Source organism: Berghia stephanieae, chromosome 14, assembly GCF_034508935.2.
Source record: "Berghia stephanieae isolate SIO BIC M18660-M18661 chromosome 14, UCSD_Bste_1.3, whole genome shotgun sequence".
NCBI classification, from domain to species: domain Eukaryota; kingdom Metazoa; phylum Mollusca; class Gastropoda; order Nudibranchia; family Aeolidiidae; genus Berghia; species Berghia stephanieae.
Window position 1 is genome coordinate 11,485,050 of NC_088373.1, and position 13,073 is coordinate 11,498,122.

Below are 13,073 nucleotides of genomic sequence, written 5' to 3' on the forward strand. Positions count from 1 at the left end.
TAGTAAAATGATAAGTAGTGACGTGATGTTTTTGTTTTTTGTTTGTTTTTTGTTGTTTTTTTAAAATCTGTTAAATATTTATTTTTGTCTATTATCTCCAACTTTATATAGGTAGCCCGTCCTTCAGAGTCCAAGGCTAATGATTACATTGACAGAAGGAAGAAGAAATTTTAAAATGAACATATTAGTGTACAACAGTAATAATCTTTTTTAAAATATAAATATAAAAAATACATTTTTCAAAAATGAAGTACATAAAATATTAGATCTACCGAGTAAGTACGGGTCATTTTTGAATTAGTGGGGGTTTTTTTTCTGCACCTGTTTGCATTCATTTAGATCAGAAAATGAAGTCGATGAAAGCATTTTTTTTTCATTCTTCTCACAAATCGTATGGCTATCGAGCTGAATCTACACTACACAATCAATACCAATATTTTAAAGCTTTAAAATTGTGTTGTAATTAGAAAAGAGAATAATAATGATACTGAAAAGATGTGGAAATCAAGCACCTTAGGCAATGCAACATTTTATCAATAGAAATATACTGAATTTGAATTTCTTTTTGCTAATCGTTAATAATATTTAGACCTAAGACTTTTGAGAAAGCGTTGTCGTTTTAGCATCATTTTGATTCGGGATTTATTCACTTTTTTTTTTTTAACCCTTTTTTCATTTAATTATCCTTTTTTGTTTTTGTTCAAAATGCAATTTGATTCCTCCATGGCTAAAATCCTGTCAAATAAACCTTTTATTTTTGTATTATCGTTATTGAATGATTTATTGTGAAACCTTATCACAAAATACCACGCGGTTATTGAATGATGATTTTTTAAAAAAATTATAATAATAATTTGTATATAGAAATAATTCCATTTTATTACATGAAAGACGTTTCGTTTCTTTCGTCGAACTTGGTTGAAATTTTTAATTTTTTAAAATTTTGAAGTTTATTGTAATCGATAAATGATGTTATAGCATAAATTCATCACAATATCCTATACAGAAATATTATAAAATGAATAAAATGAGAAGGTGATTCATATATTTGTTTGTTTTGTCTTGTTCGAACTTAATAGTGTTTCCTTGCAAATAACATTTACTTTTATTTTTCTCCCACCCCTGCTAAGAACTACAAAGGAAGATCTCACACGTCTACCAATCATAATAACTTTGTTGACGGGTCCTTGTTAGGGTCATTTGACATCTCATGATGGGGCACCTGGGTGGGGTTCCTGACCTCCCATAGTGGACAGGGAGGTACATACTGTGTCTTCTATCCCCTTATATCTGTTTTCCAACATGCTTTCTGTCTTTGTCTTGGGATGAGATTACTTGGTTTTGTCCTGGCCCGAGTCCTGGCTGGGAGGGAAACAGTCACATGCATAGTTATTGTTTTGGGAGATGATATTTTTTCCTTGTAATTTATCTCTCTGTTATGTATTATTATATTTGTTATTTTGAATGTATAATGTAAGCATTTGAGTGTGTTCCTCTTTGTTGGATTATGTGCTTGTGTCCGGATGAGACTTATAGGTGATCTCAAACTAAGTACATTGGTGGTATGCTCTTAGAATCTACACCTGATCCGTATTTGTTCCCAGTTCCCCTATGTCTTACTTTCTCTTGGGTGCTTTAATTGCAATTCTAGAACTTTTTACTATCACATTTTCTTCCTTTTTACTGGCGCTGATATGACCTAAATATGTTGCAAGCGCCTTTAATTTGAATAAATCAAAACTTTGTTTTTACTATCCCATTTTCTGTCTTTTACTGGCATTGAAATGATCTCAATGTGTCGCAAGCACCGTAAAACCCTTAAAAACAAAAGCAAACAAAATCAGTGAATCAATGAGTGTTTAATTTACACAGTGAGATCAGGTGGACAAAGTGCGTGAGCCAAACAATCTTACGAGGACGATCCATTAAAAAGTTCCTGATTATATTTTTATTTACTCTTTGACGTCGAGATTGAATGTTCCCTTTTTTTCTTCCACGTGTGAAAAAAGGGCTACTGGGTGGATTTGACTACTGTGTGGTGTCTCAGTGGCTTCAGTCTTTACAACCGCAGGAGCTATAAAGAAATGGCTTGGTTAAGCAATGATGACCATCATCATCAATCGTGGCTTGTACTCTTGAGCACATTGCTGGTCAGCTGTCTCCACGAATCACGATCCTCTGCGTGCGCATGAAATCTGTGTTGCTTTTTAAAATCACATTTGGCCATACTTAGGTTATTTAGATATGTCATTCTTTCTCTTCCTCAAGCTCTTTTTCCTTCGTCACAGTAACGATTATTCACATTTATTTTATTAAAGTTTTATTTTAGTAAGAGCTGAATTCATCTCACTCCAGTTATATTTCGGAAGGCTTCGACAAACGTTACCTTCTGATCATCTTTCCTTAATAACCTTCCCTTTGAATTCATTTCAAATTAGTGAATACTTTTCGTTCTACCTTCTGTCACGATTTGTCGAATTCAGTGGCGTGGTATGCTTACAATATAAGGTGGTACCAGAATCAGAAGAAAATTACTTAAAACATGCTATATTTGTAAATGCAAATAAAAAAAAAATAAAGAAAAGACTTACTCAAATAAGTAAGCGGCGGTATATACCTTTAGTCAGTTTTTTTTTAAAATGTTGTAATCCATTTTTAAAAGATGGAGCGGTGCCAGGCACCAAATCAACCAATATAGCCACACCACTGGTCGAGTTAGCTCTTGAGTGCTCATTTTAGACCATGATACCTGTTGTGAAAAGAGGGAAACTGGATGAATAAGACGACTGAGTGGTGATACCTGGTTCACCCTTATGGGAGGACCACCCACAAGAGAAAAAATAAAATAAAATAACACACCTTCCGCCACGGCACCTATAGATACCGTTGCCTTGGCATTCCATGAAGGAAAATATAGATAATCCATCAAACAAGATGTCTGATGTCAACAGGAATCACCCATGTTGTCCAAAGTGGGAAAAAACGAAAGTGCCTTAAAGCGGGGCTCGAAACCACAATGCAATACCTTAACCACTTGGTCGCTTCGCCCCCAATGAAGACCACCCAGCAGTTATATATATATATATATATATATATATATATATATATATATATATATATATATATATATATATATATATATATAAAGAATGAGACCTGACATTGTGCTCCATTCTGATAATCCAAACAGCCTTAGTTTATCCGTTGCCATCGTAAACTTATAGATAGTATGCAGATGACGTCACTCAGGTCTTTGTTATTGTTTTTTGCCATCCGCGTTTGTGAGTTGTTCTCACTAAACTGTATTAACCTGACTATAAACGTTCATGGTTACACATAGTTTGTGTGTTGGTCCGTTATACTTCCGGATGGCAATGTTGTGAATTCCTTGGCCAAGCGCATACTATCTATAGCCTGACATTGACCAAACAGTGACGTCAAAAGACAAGTCTTTGGCCACAAAAGAAAACAAATCGTGAGTTGTATTCAATAGGTGGAATCAATGGAATCACTTGCTGCCTTGAGCACTACTAACGGCAACTCACTAGACGCTGCACAAACTTTAAAAACTTACGTCAAACTATAAGTGCTTGTGGATTCTCGTATCAGGCTTGTATTTAACGATGGCGACGGTTTATCCGTGGCCTTCGTAAAGTTATGGCCTGATACTGACCAAAAAATGACGTCAAAATGCCAGTCTTTTGCCACAAAAGAAAACAAATCGTGAGTTGTATTCAATAGTTCAACCAATGAAATAACTTGTTTCCATGAGCTCTACTAACGACAACTCACTAGGCGGTGCAAAAACCAAATAATGACGTCAAACTGCCAGTCCTTTTGGATTTCAGTATCAGGCTGTAACTTAACGATGGCGACGGTTTATCACGGTTTCTACAGATAGAATGAAGGTGACGTCACTCAGGTCTTTGTTTTTGTTCTCTGCCATCCACGTTTATGAATAATTCTCACTAAACTGTATAGATAGTATGCGCTTGGCGAAGAAGCTCATAACATTGCCACCCGGAAGTATAGATAGAACGAAGTTGACGTCACTAAGGGCCTTTGTTATTGCTTTTTGCCATCCATGTTTATGAATAATTCTCATTAACCAAACTATAATCGTTTAAGGTTACACATAGTTTTGTGTGTTGGTCCGTTAAACTTCCGGATGGTAATGTTGTGAACTTCTTAGCCAAGCGCATACTATCTATATCGGACCAACACACAAAATGATGTGCAACCATGAACTTTTATAGTCTGGGTCATACAGCTTAGTGAAAATTACTCATTAACGCGGATTAGCAAAAATCAATAACAAAGACCAGAGTGACGTCAACCTCATACTACCTATAGATAGAACGAAGTTGACGTCACTCAGGTCTTCGTTATTGCTTTTTGCAATCCTCGTTTATGAGTAATTCTTTACCAAACTGTATTAACCAGACTATAAACGTACACGATTACACATAGTTTTGTATGTTGGTCCGTTATATTCCGGATGGCAATGTTGTGAGATTTTCAACCAAGCGCACATCATATTTTGCGTTAAACGGGGGCAATTACAATTTATTCCTAACCTTTGAATAGGTCGATCGTGTATCGCAAAGTACTTTCCGCCAGACCTAACAGACCCAGCTACCCAATCACTACTGGGCGGATAGAGAGAGGGTCAGACAAGATCTCGACTTCACCTGGCGCCGATACAGGTCTCTTTGCGTGTGAAACTAGTGCTCTCCAAAACTGAGCTATCCGGATCCTCACAAGCCACAAAGCCGCACAAGCCACAAAGCTGCACAATAGGATTCAATTTCACATCCGCCCAGCAACCAGCAGCTTGGTTCGAAACAAAGAAAATCGGTACATTTTATTCTACATGCTGACTAGAACTTTTCATATGTCATGTGATCAGAATGTATAAAAGTCAAAACATAATCAGATTTATTTTTTTCTCCTCTGGACACACTTATATGCTCGTCAGAGAAATATTTCACAAGGGCGTCAGCCATTGTTCCGATAGTTTAGAACCAGTTACTAAGTTACTATGCGCCATTACGAGGGAAGTTGGAGCCTATAAATAAAGAAAAAATTAATGTTTAGCCAAAAGCCACACGGACGTTCAAAGTAAACGAGAGAAAACTAAAAATAATGAACTGGATTCATTCGAATAAATGTTATTAAAGAGGCTTGCAGTGGTACCAACGTGTTACTAACTGTGTAAGAGTTCGGTGAGTGGTTGAAGAGTGATTTTCCAAAACTCCCAACACCGTTTATTCTCATTTTGAGATATTGAGGATTATTTCCCCTAAATTTTCTCATTCGGTCTCTTATTTTATCATAATTTAAACTTCAAATTCACACAAATCTCGGGCAATTCTTGTGCCATTTGATGCTTAAAATTAGAATAAAACGTACGTTTCAATATAGATAGTATGCGCTTGGCAAAGAAGCTCATAACATTACCATCCGGAAGTATAACGGACCAACTCACAAAACTATGTGTAACCTTGAACGTTTATAGTCATGTTAATACAGTTCAGTGAGCATTACTCATTAACGCGGATGGCAAAAAATAATAACAAAGACCCTCAGGTCATCTTCGAACTCTCTATATCTCGTGGATGGAAAATCTCAAAAATCAGACAAATCGATTTAACTCTCTCCTTACCAGCTATTTTAAAAATTTCCCCCGAAAATTCACACCCACCCGACACAAAATATACATTTCCTAATCAAACAAAAAAGTAACAAGTGCATTCTATACAGAATGTTGTTCAGCTAAATGATGTCTACAACACAGTGTTTAGTATTTATAGCTGTAATAAAAGCATTTCTTAAAATTGTGTGATGTACAAGATAAATCAAAGTGAGAAAATTGTCGGTTGCATCGTAACAAATGTGACGATTTTCCAATGGGTGGTTAGGAAAGGGTTAACGAGTTTTGGAAAACCAGCTTTCAATTCATATCGGTTAAAAGTGAAGAATAGTCTTTACATTTCTAATAACCGACATTGTTATGATCTCATTGTTGTAATGGAAATCCTATCAAGCCATTGTACAATAGCGTCAAGTAACAACAATGTTAAAGCAAACTAAACGTGCGTTCCGTTATCAAACTTGCAAACATTTATACTGTGTGCACACTATGCCTCGCCCATCGATTTTATAGAGAGAATGAAGATGACGTCACTCAGGTCTTTGTTAGTGTTTTTTTTTTCCTTTTTTTTTCTATATATTTTTTGCCCTCCCCCCCCCCACACACACACACACATTTATGAGTAATTCTCACTAAACTGTATTAACTAGACTATAAACAATAAACGACAAAGATTATAGATAATATGCGCTTGGCTAAGAAGCTCATAACATTGCCATCCGGAAGTATAACGGACCAACACACAAAACTGTGTGTATCCATGAACGTTTATAGTCTGGTTAATACAGTTCAGTGAGAATAACTCACAAACGCGGATGGCAAAAACAATAACAAAGGCCTGAGTGATGTCATCTGCATACTATCTATACATAGCTTTGTGTGTTGGTCCGTTATATTTCCAGATTGCATTATTCTGAGTTTCTTAGCCAAACGCACACTATTTATAGATAGAATGCGCTTGGCCAAGGAGTTCACAACATTGCCATCCGGAAGTATAACGGACCAACACACAAAACTATGTGTAACCTTAAACGTTTATAGTCAGGTTAATACAGTTACTCATAAACGCGAATGGCAAAAACAATAACAAAGGCCTGAGTGACGTCATCTTCATACTATCTATAGCAGGAATGTGGCTATTGTTTTAAGAGCGCGAGGCGGGTCCCGTTATTTCAGTTGGTAGAGCACTCGCTTCACATTCAAAGGGACCGGAATTGAACAGAGGTGAGAGGTCGAGATTTTTTCTCCCTCCTCCCGGAAAGCACTTTTGTGATAGACGTATTCTATCCACGCCTCTCGGACAATCGTCTTAATGTAAACAATGGCAGTGATTAGTAGACATAGCAAACTTCACAGGTTTTACTATCCATGATATGTTTTTATGTAAAATAAACACTGTTCTACCGCTTGATCAATAGAATTAACACGGAAAATTATGTGTAAATTTAAACGTTTTTTTTTCATGATCGACAATTTGGCGGTATAAAAACAATGGCAATGATCAGAGAGAGAGAGAGAGAGAGAGAGAGAGAGAGAGAGAGAGAGAGAGAGAGAGAGAGAGAGAGAGAGAGAGATTTCTTTCACGTTACTGTTTATGAACAACCAACTACGTTTGTCTGACCACGTGTGAGAGCGTGGCCTTCGTAAATTTATAGCCTGATACTGAAATCCAAAAGGACGGGCAGTTTGACGTCATTATTTGTTTTTTGCAGGGGCGTGGCTCTATTGGTTCAAATGGTGCCCGGCACCACATCCATGTTTTAAAAATGGATAACAGCATTTTTTTAAATATATAAAACTGAGAAATGGTATATATCGCCTTTTATCAACAGTGCGAAACAGACTCCCTTTCTGTCACAACGCCTTCTACCCACGCTTTTCTCCCGATTCACACAGTCCGTTGATGACTGTCGTCAGCGACTGTGTACTATGGCTGAGCGAGTGACTGGATTTCCCCACTCAAACGATTCCAAGGAGCGGATCTTTGCTGGCTCCATAAGGCTATTACTCTTATGTACTATAATGTTGCCACATTGAATACCTGGCTCGAATTTTTACCATCTTCACATACGAGAAAAAACCCGCCGCAGGTGCCGAGGAATTTTTGCTCCAACTCTGTTGGACTGGGGAAAATAGCTAATGTTGGTCATTTACGTCCTAGTCATAGTATGGTAACTTCGACCATCTTTATTATTATCGAAATCACGATTATTAACAAGTTCATTTGTTTCTCTCTCTGTGTCGTGATTATTGTATATATTAATTTATTATTATTATTATTATTATTATTATTATTATTATTATTATTATTGTTATAATTATTATTATTATTATTATTATTATTATTTTTATTACTATTATTAACATTATTATTATCATCATCATCATCATCATCATCATCTTCATCATCATCATCATCATCATCATCTTCATCATCATCATCATCATCATCATCATCATCATCATCATCATCATCATCATCATCATCATTATTATTATTATTATTGCTGCAAAAATTGATATGAAGGAATGTGAACGAGTTAAGTCAATGTGCGTGCGCGTTCATCTCACATACACACACACACACACACACACACACACAGATAGGTAGATAGATAGATCGATAGATAGAGAGAGAGAGAGAGAGGGAGAGAGAGAGAGAGAGAGAGAGAGAGAGAGAGAGAGAGAGAGAGAGAGAGATCTTGTATGGTGTCATGTTTGATTTCCGAAGTGGAATGGGGCTGTTTCATGACGTAACTACAGTACTCTTTTAATAGGCCATGGGCTGTTTACATTCTTACGCTTTGTAAGTTTTGAAATTACCCTTTGTTCGATCGACATTCAATGTCTGCATGTGTCCCTTTAGCCATTTCCCTCAGTGTCCAAACTCCAATCAATATATTCGTTCGTGATTTATATAAACAAACTATTGAAAAGATTTGCAGGAATAGAAACATCACCATGCAAATTTACTTTACAAGTATGTAAGTTTTTTTTTCTTTCTTTTATATTTACACATGTAGCATGTCTAAGTCATTTTCGTCTGGCACCACTTTATACTGTAAGCATGCCACGCCGCTGGTTTTTTGCACCGCCTAGTGAGTTGTCGTTAGTAGAGCTGTGGAAACAAGTCATTTCATTGGTTGAACTATTGAATTCAACTCACGATTTGTTTTCTTTTGTGGCAAAAGACTGGCATTTTGACGTCATTTTTTGGTCAGTATCAGGCCATAACTTTACGAAGGCCACGGTGAGAGTGTGTCACAAATTCCATGTTTTGATTGGTCAAAAATCTACTGGTTAATGGCTCCTGTCCGTTTAACTCTCTCCTTACCACCTGCAACAAAATCGTCACTTTTGTTACGATGCACTGTACATTTTTCTTATTCTTTATTTATTTTCTACATCACAAATCTTTGTTTAATTAACCAGAACATAAAGTTGTTTTGTAGAGAGCTTGTTTGATTTTTAAAAATCAATTTTTCTGCTGGGTAAGCCTGCCATTTTATGAAAATACTGAATTTGATCGGCAAGGAGAGAGTTAACGCCATGGAAACCGGAATAATGAGCTTTTTATGGCTCTGAAGGACTACTAATTTTTAAATTCTTAAAGAGCTGTTTATTTTTCATTAAAAATTGTCAAATAGACTATAAATGTTAAAAAGATACACATAGTTTTGTGTGTTGGTTATTGGCGACATACCATCGAAAAATAAGTTTTAAAATAATGGAACTATTGTATAGTAATGAATAATAATAATATGTTGATGTATTATTAAATAAAACAAATTGGAAATAAGGTTGAATCGTGAGTTTATACTGATAAGAAAGACTCTGCGATGGACTAGCGTCTGACCGCTGATGTGCGGCTATGTGGTCTGGTGCTCTGACACCCGCTTTCGGATCGGAAGGACAGGGGTTCGAGCCTCGCTCGGCGCAAAGTTGAGTCATTGGAAAAGGTTATTTACTCACAATCTCTTAATTACTCGGTTGTAAAATGAATACCTGACTGTTTACAGCGTTGTCTCTGTCGGGGAAAAATGTCTTATCGCCTAACAGGCGTGTCTCGTTCTACATGTTTCGTGTTACTGCTAGTCGGGGACCCTTTGTAAAGCACGTTTAGTGGATATTGCACAATATAAAAGCTCAAGTTATTTATTATAAGTTATTACGGATAGACTCATAAGACGTCTCCTTACTGGATGGGGTTCCTGACCTCCCATATTGGGCAGGAAGGTTCTTACTGCGCCTATGTGTTTTTAATACAATCCAATCCATACTCTTGCAGCTTCAGTACTGAAGATAAGACTGAATGTTTTCTAATTGTAAAGTCAATTTCTCGTAATTGTCAGAATTTGTGAATTTGTCGCGGAGGGAATTCCATACTAGAAAAATAACGATTGAATGTGTGCAGGTACGCAGGAGGTAAATAAATTGTAAAGCTCTAAGAGAAACTGTTGATCATGGATAATCTATATAATATTATAAACCCTATCTTTTTTTCTTCTTCTTTCTTTTAGAATTAAATCCTGACATATTACATAGGTAAGAACCAAGGAGCCTCAAAGATAATAATAATAATAATTATTGTTTACACGGTGTGCTGGCCCTTATACGCATGATTCAATGGTCACACTCCATTGACTCCGCCTCCGACACGAACGTACCTTCGGTCATTTTACTCTTGGCACAACTTCAGTAATACACTGTTCTTATAATTCGAACGGTAGGGTCGAATATAGATAGAATGCGCTTGGCCAAGGAGTTCATAACATTGCCATCCGGAAGTATAACGGACCAACACACAAACTCTGTGTAGCCATGAACTTTTATAGTCTGATTAATACAGTTTAGTGAGAACAACTCACAAACGCGGATGGCAAAAACAATAACAAAGGCCTGAGTGACGTCATCTGCATACTATCTATAGATAGTTCGAAGATGACGTCACTCAGGTCTTTGTTATTGTTTTTTGCCATCCGCGTTTATGAGTAATGCTCACTGAACTGTATTAACCTGACTATAAACGTTCATGGATACACACAGTTTTGTGTGTTGGTCCGTTATACTTCCGGATGGCAATGTTATGAGCTTCTTAGCCAAGCGCATACTATCTATTATTTTACTTTTTATCTCTTCTTTTTCTATTTTATTTTTCATGAGGAATAAAAAGGATAATAATATAAGCTATTTCACATGGTATATAGATAGAGTAAGGACGAACGCCAGACTTTCAAAATATTGATTGGAGTTTCCCTGATTCGAGCACTGGTTTGCCGCACTCTGCCAAAAAAAAAAAAAAAAAAAAATAAGCAGCACGTATTTAAAACTTTGGCAAGAAAACTCATACTTCAAATATCGATCTATAAAAATGAATGGTGGAGTCGAGATGTTTTTCCAAACTTCCTGTCCACCCAGCAGTGATTGGGTAGCTGGATATGTTAGATATGGCGGAAAGTACTTTGCTATAGACTAGCGTCCTACCCAAATGGTAGCAAGCACGCTATGGAAACCGGGGTAAACTTCTATTCCATGGACCTTATGACTCTGTAGGACTACTGACATAAGAACTCAGAGAATTGCAAATTTGGATAAGTAAGTCAGAAAAGGAACATGCCCTTAAAGAGAGAACGTCAACATAGCATTGCGCATGCGTCTCTTTTATCATCTGAGGGAATCTATCGTTTCGTTTATGAGATATCACTAATTATATTTGAGAAATCAGTTTTCAAAATATTATTATATACATACTTTTATAAAATATAACCAATAAACTTATTTTGATTAAAAGTTCAGAGCTATGTGTTGCAAAGAATGAAAGATAATAAGGAATGCACCAAAGATTAAGATTACCCGCCGTGAGATCACTGACTTCACGGTTCGGTAATTCAGACTAAAAGAAGGCTGAGAAACGATTTAACTGGTGCATCACTGTGAACTTTTCATCAAAATAAGGTTATAAGTTATATTTTTATTTTATAAAAGTATGATTATAATATTTTAAAAGTAATATTTCAATAATCAAACGATATATTTCCACATTTGATAAGAGAGACGCATGCGCAATGCTATGTTGACGTTCTCTCTGCAAGGGCATGTAGAGAAGGACGATTCGTTAATATAGTATCCGGATAATTCGGCATTCGAGTGTAGGGCTGTTCGGTATATCAAGTCTTGACTGTATCGTTTCCATTCATAGCGAGAGCTTAGCATTGGATTGGCATGTGTGTTGGCGATCTTGTGATCCGTAGTAGGTGGTTAAAAGACAAGATGTGTTATTAACCCCAGAGTCGGGTAGATCGAGTTGTGTAGTTAGTTAGATCAACATAAGATTGGCACGCAAGACGAAAGAGAAAAATAGTTCACACAACATTCGCGAGTTGATTTTAATCTCATTAGTAAAATCTGATTTGTTGTCAATTATGTGGATGTCGTCACATTTGTAAGTCACATAATTCTGTACTTATATATTATGTGTGTTTGGAGGTAATCATTTTCTGATTTATCACAATTTGGAATAAATGACGTAAGTAGTCCTATTTTATGTATTCATCTATTGTGTGTGTAAGCATAAAACGATATACCATGAATTCAGAATATATATATATATATATATATATATATATATATATATATATATATATATATATATATATATATATATATATATCAGAATTTGTGTTTGAGAATGTGATTGACCACTATTCTTGTACAATAAAATTATAACGTTAACCCCCCCCCCCCCCCCTCACCGAAAATAGATAAATAAATGAATATAAATAAACGAAAAAAGAACAAAAACTAAAAAAGAAGAAACACCTCTTTTGATTTTGCCCCCCAAAAATTTTTTTTTTTAATGGGAGAAATTCCAAATGTGTCCACCTCTAAATTTACAACAGTAAAGAGATAGATCTACCCACACTTCGAATTAAAAGTTTTATAGATTTTTTATAAATATCAATTTCATATTGTTAGGGTTGAAATAATAACGATTAGTATTTAATTGTAACCTTCAATTTATTAGACGAACACAAATATAGATACAGAGAGACATATATATATATTTTTTTTTTCCGTCAAATAAATTGAAGCTTATAATTCAATATCTGCTTATCGTTATTTTTTCTTCGAGCTACAAGTAGCAGCATTTTCAACATTTGTTTGGGTTGTAACTTTAGGGAATTTACAAAACTGTAATTCAAATCGAGTAATCACGTTTACATTTTCTGTTTGTAATTTGGAATTTATTCCTTCACCGGAATCGATACTGGTCCCATTGCATATGAAGCGAATGGTTTGCCAACTGAGCTCTATCAGGACCCCCCCCCCCCCCACCACCCCTCCTTGTTAATTCAAATCGAACCAATACGAAATTTATATATTTTAAAGATGATTTGGGGGGGGGGGGGGAGGAGGTAGA

The 13,073-nt window shown here is 35.9% G+C and overlaps 1 protein-coding gene across 5 annotated transcripts in view; it reads left to right on the top strand.

Annotated features, from left to right (window-relative positions):
* The first annotated feature begins 11,685 nt into the window (after positions 1–11,685).
* The window catches only part of LOC144959990 (uncharacterized), a 59,848-nt gene continuing 58,460 nt past the window's right edge, over positions 11,686–13,073 (top strand). For 2 of the 5 annotated variants that reach the window (XM_078892890.1, XM_078892889.1), the window contains exon 1: positions 11,686–12,179. The gene's annotated coding sequence lies outside the window, so the exon portion shown is untranslated. The remainder of the gene's footprint in view (positions 12,180–13,073) is intronic. The other 3 variants (XM_078892892.1, XM_078892891.1, XM_078892893.1) reach the window with 2 other exon arrangements.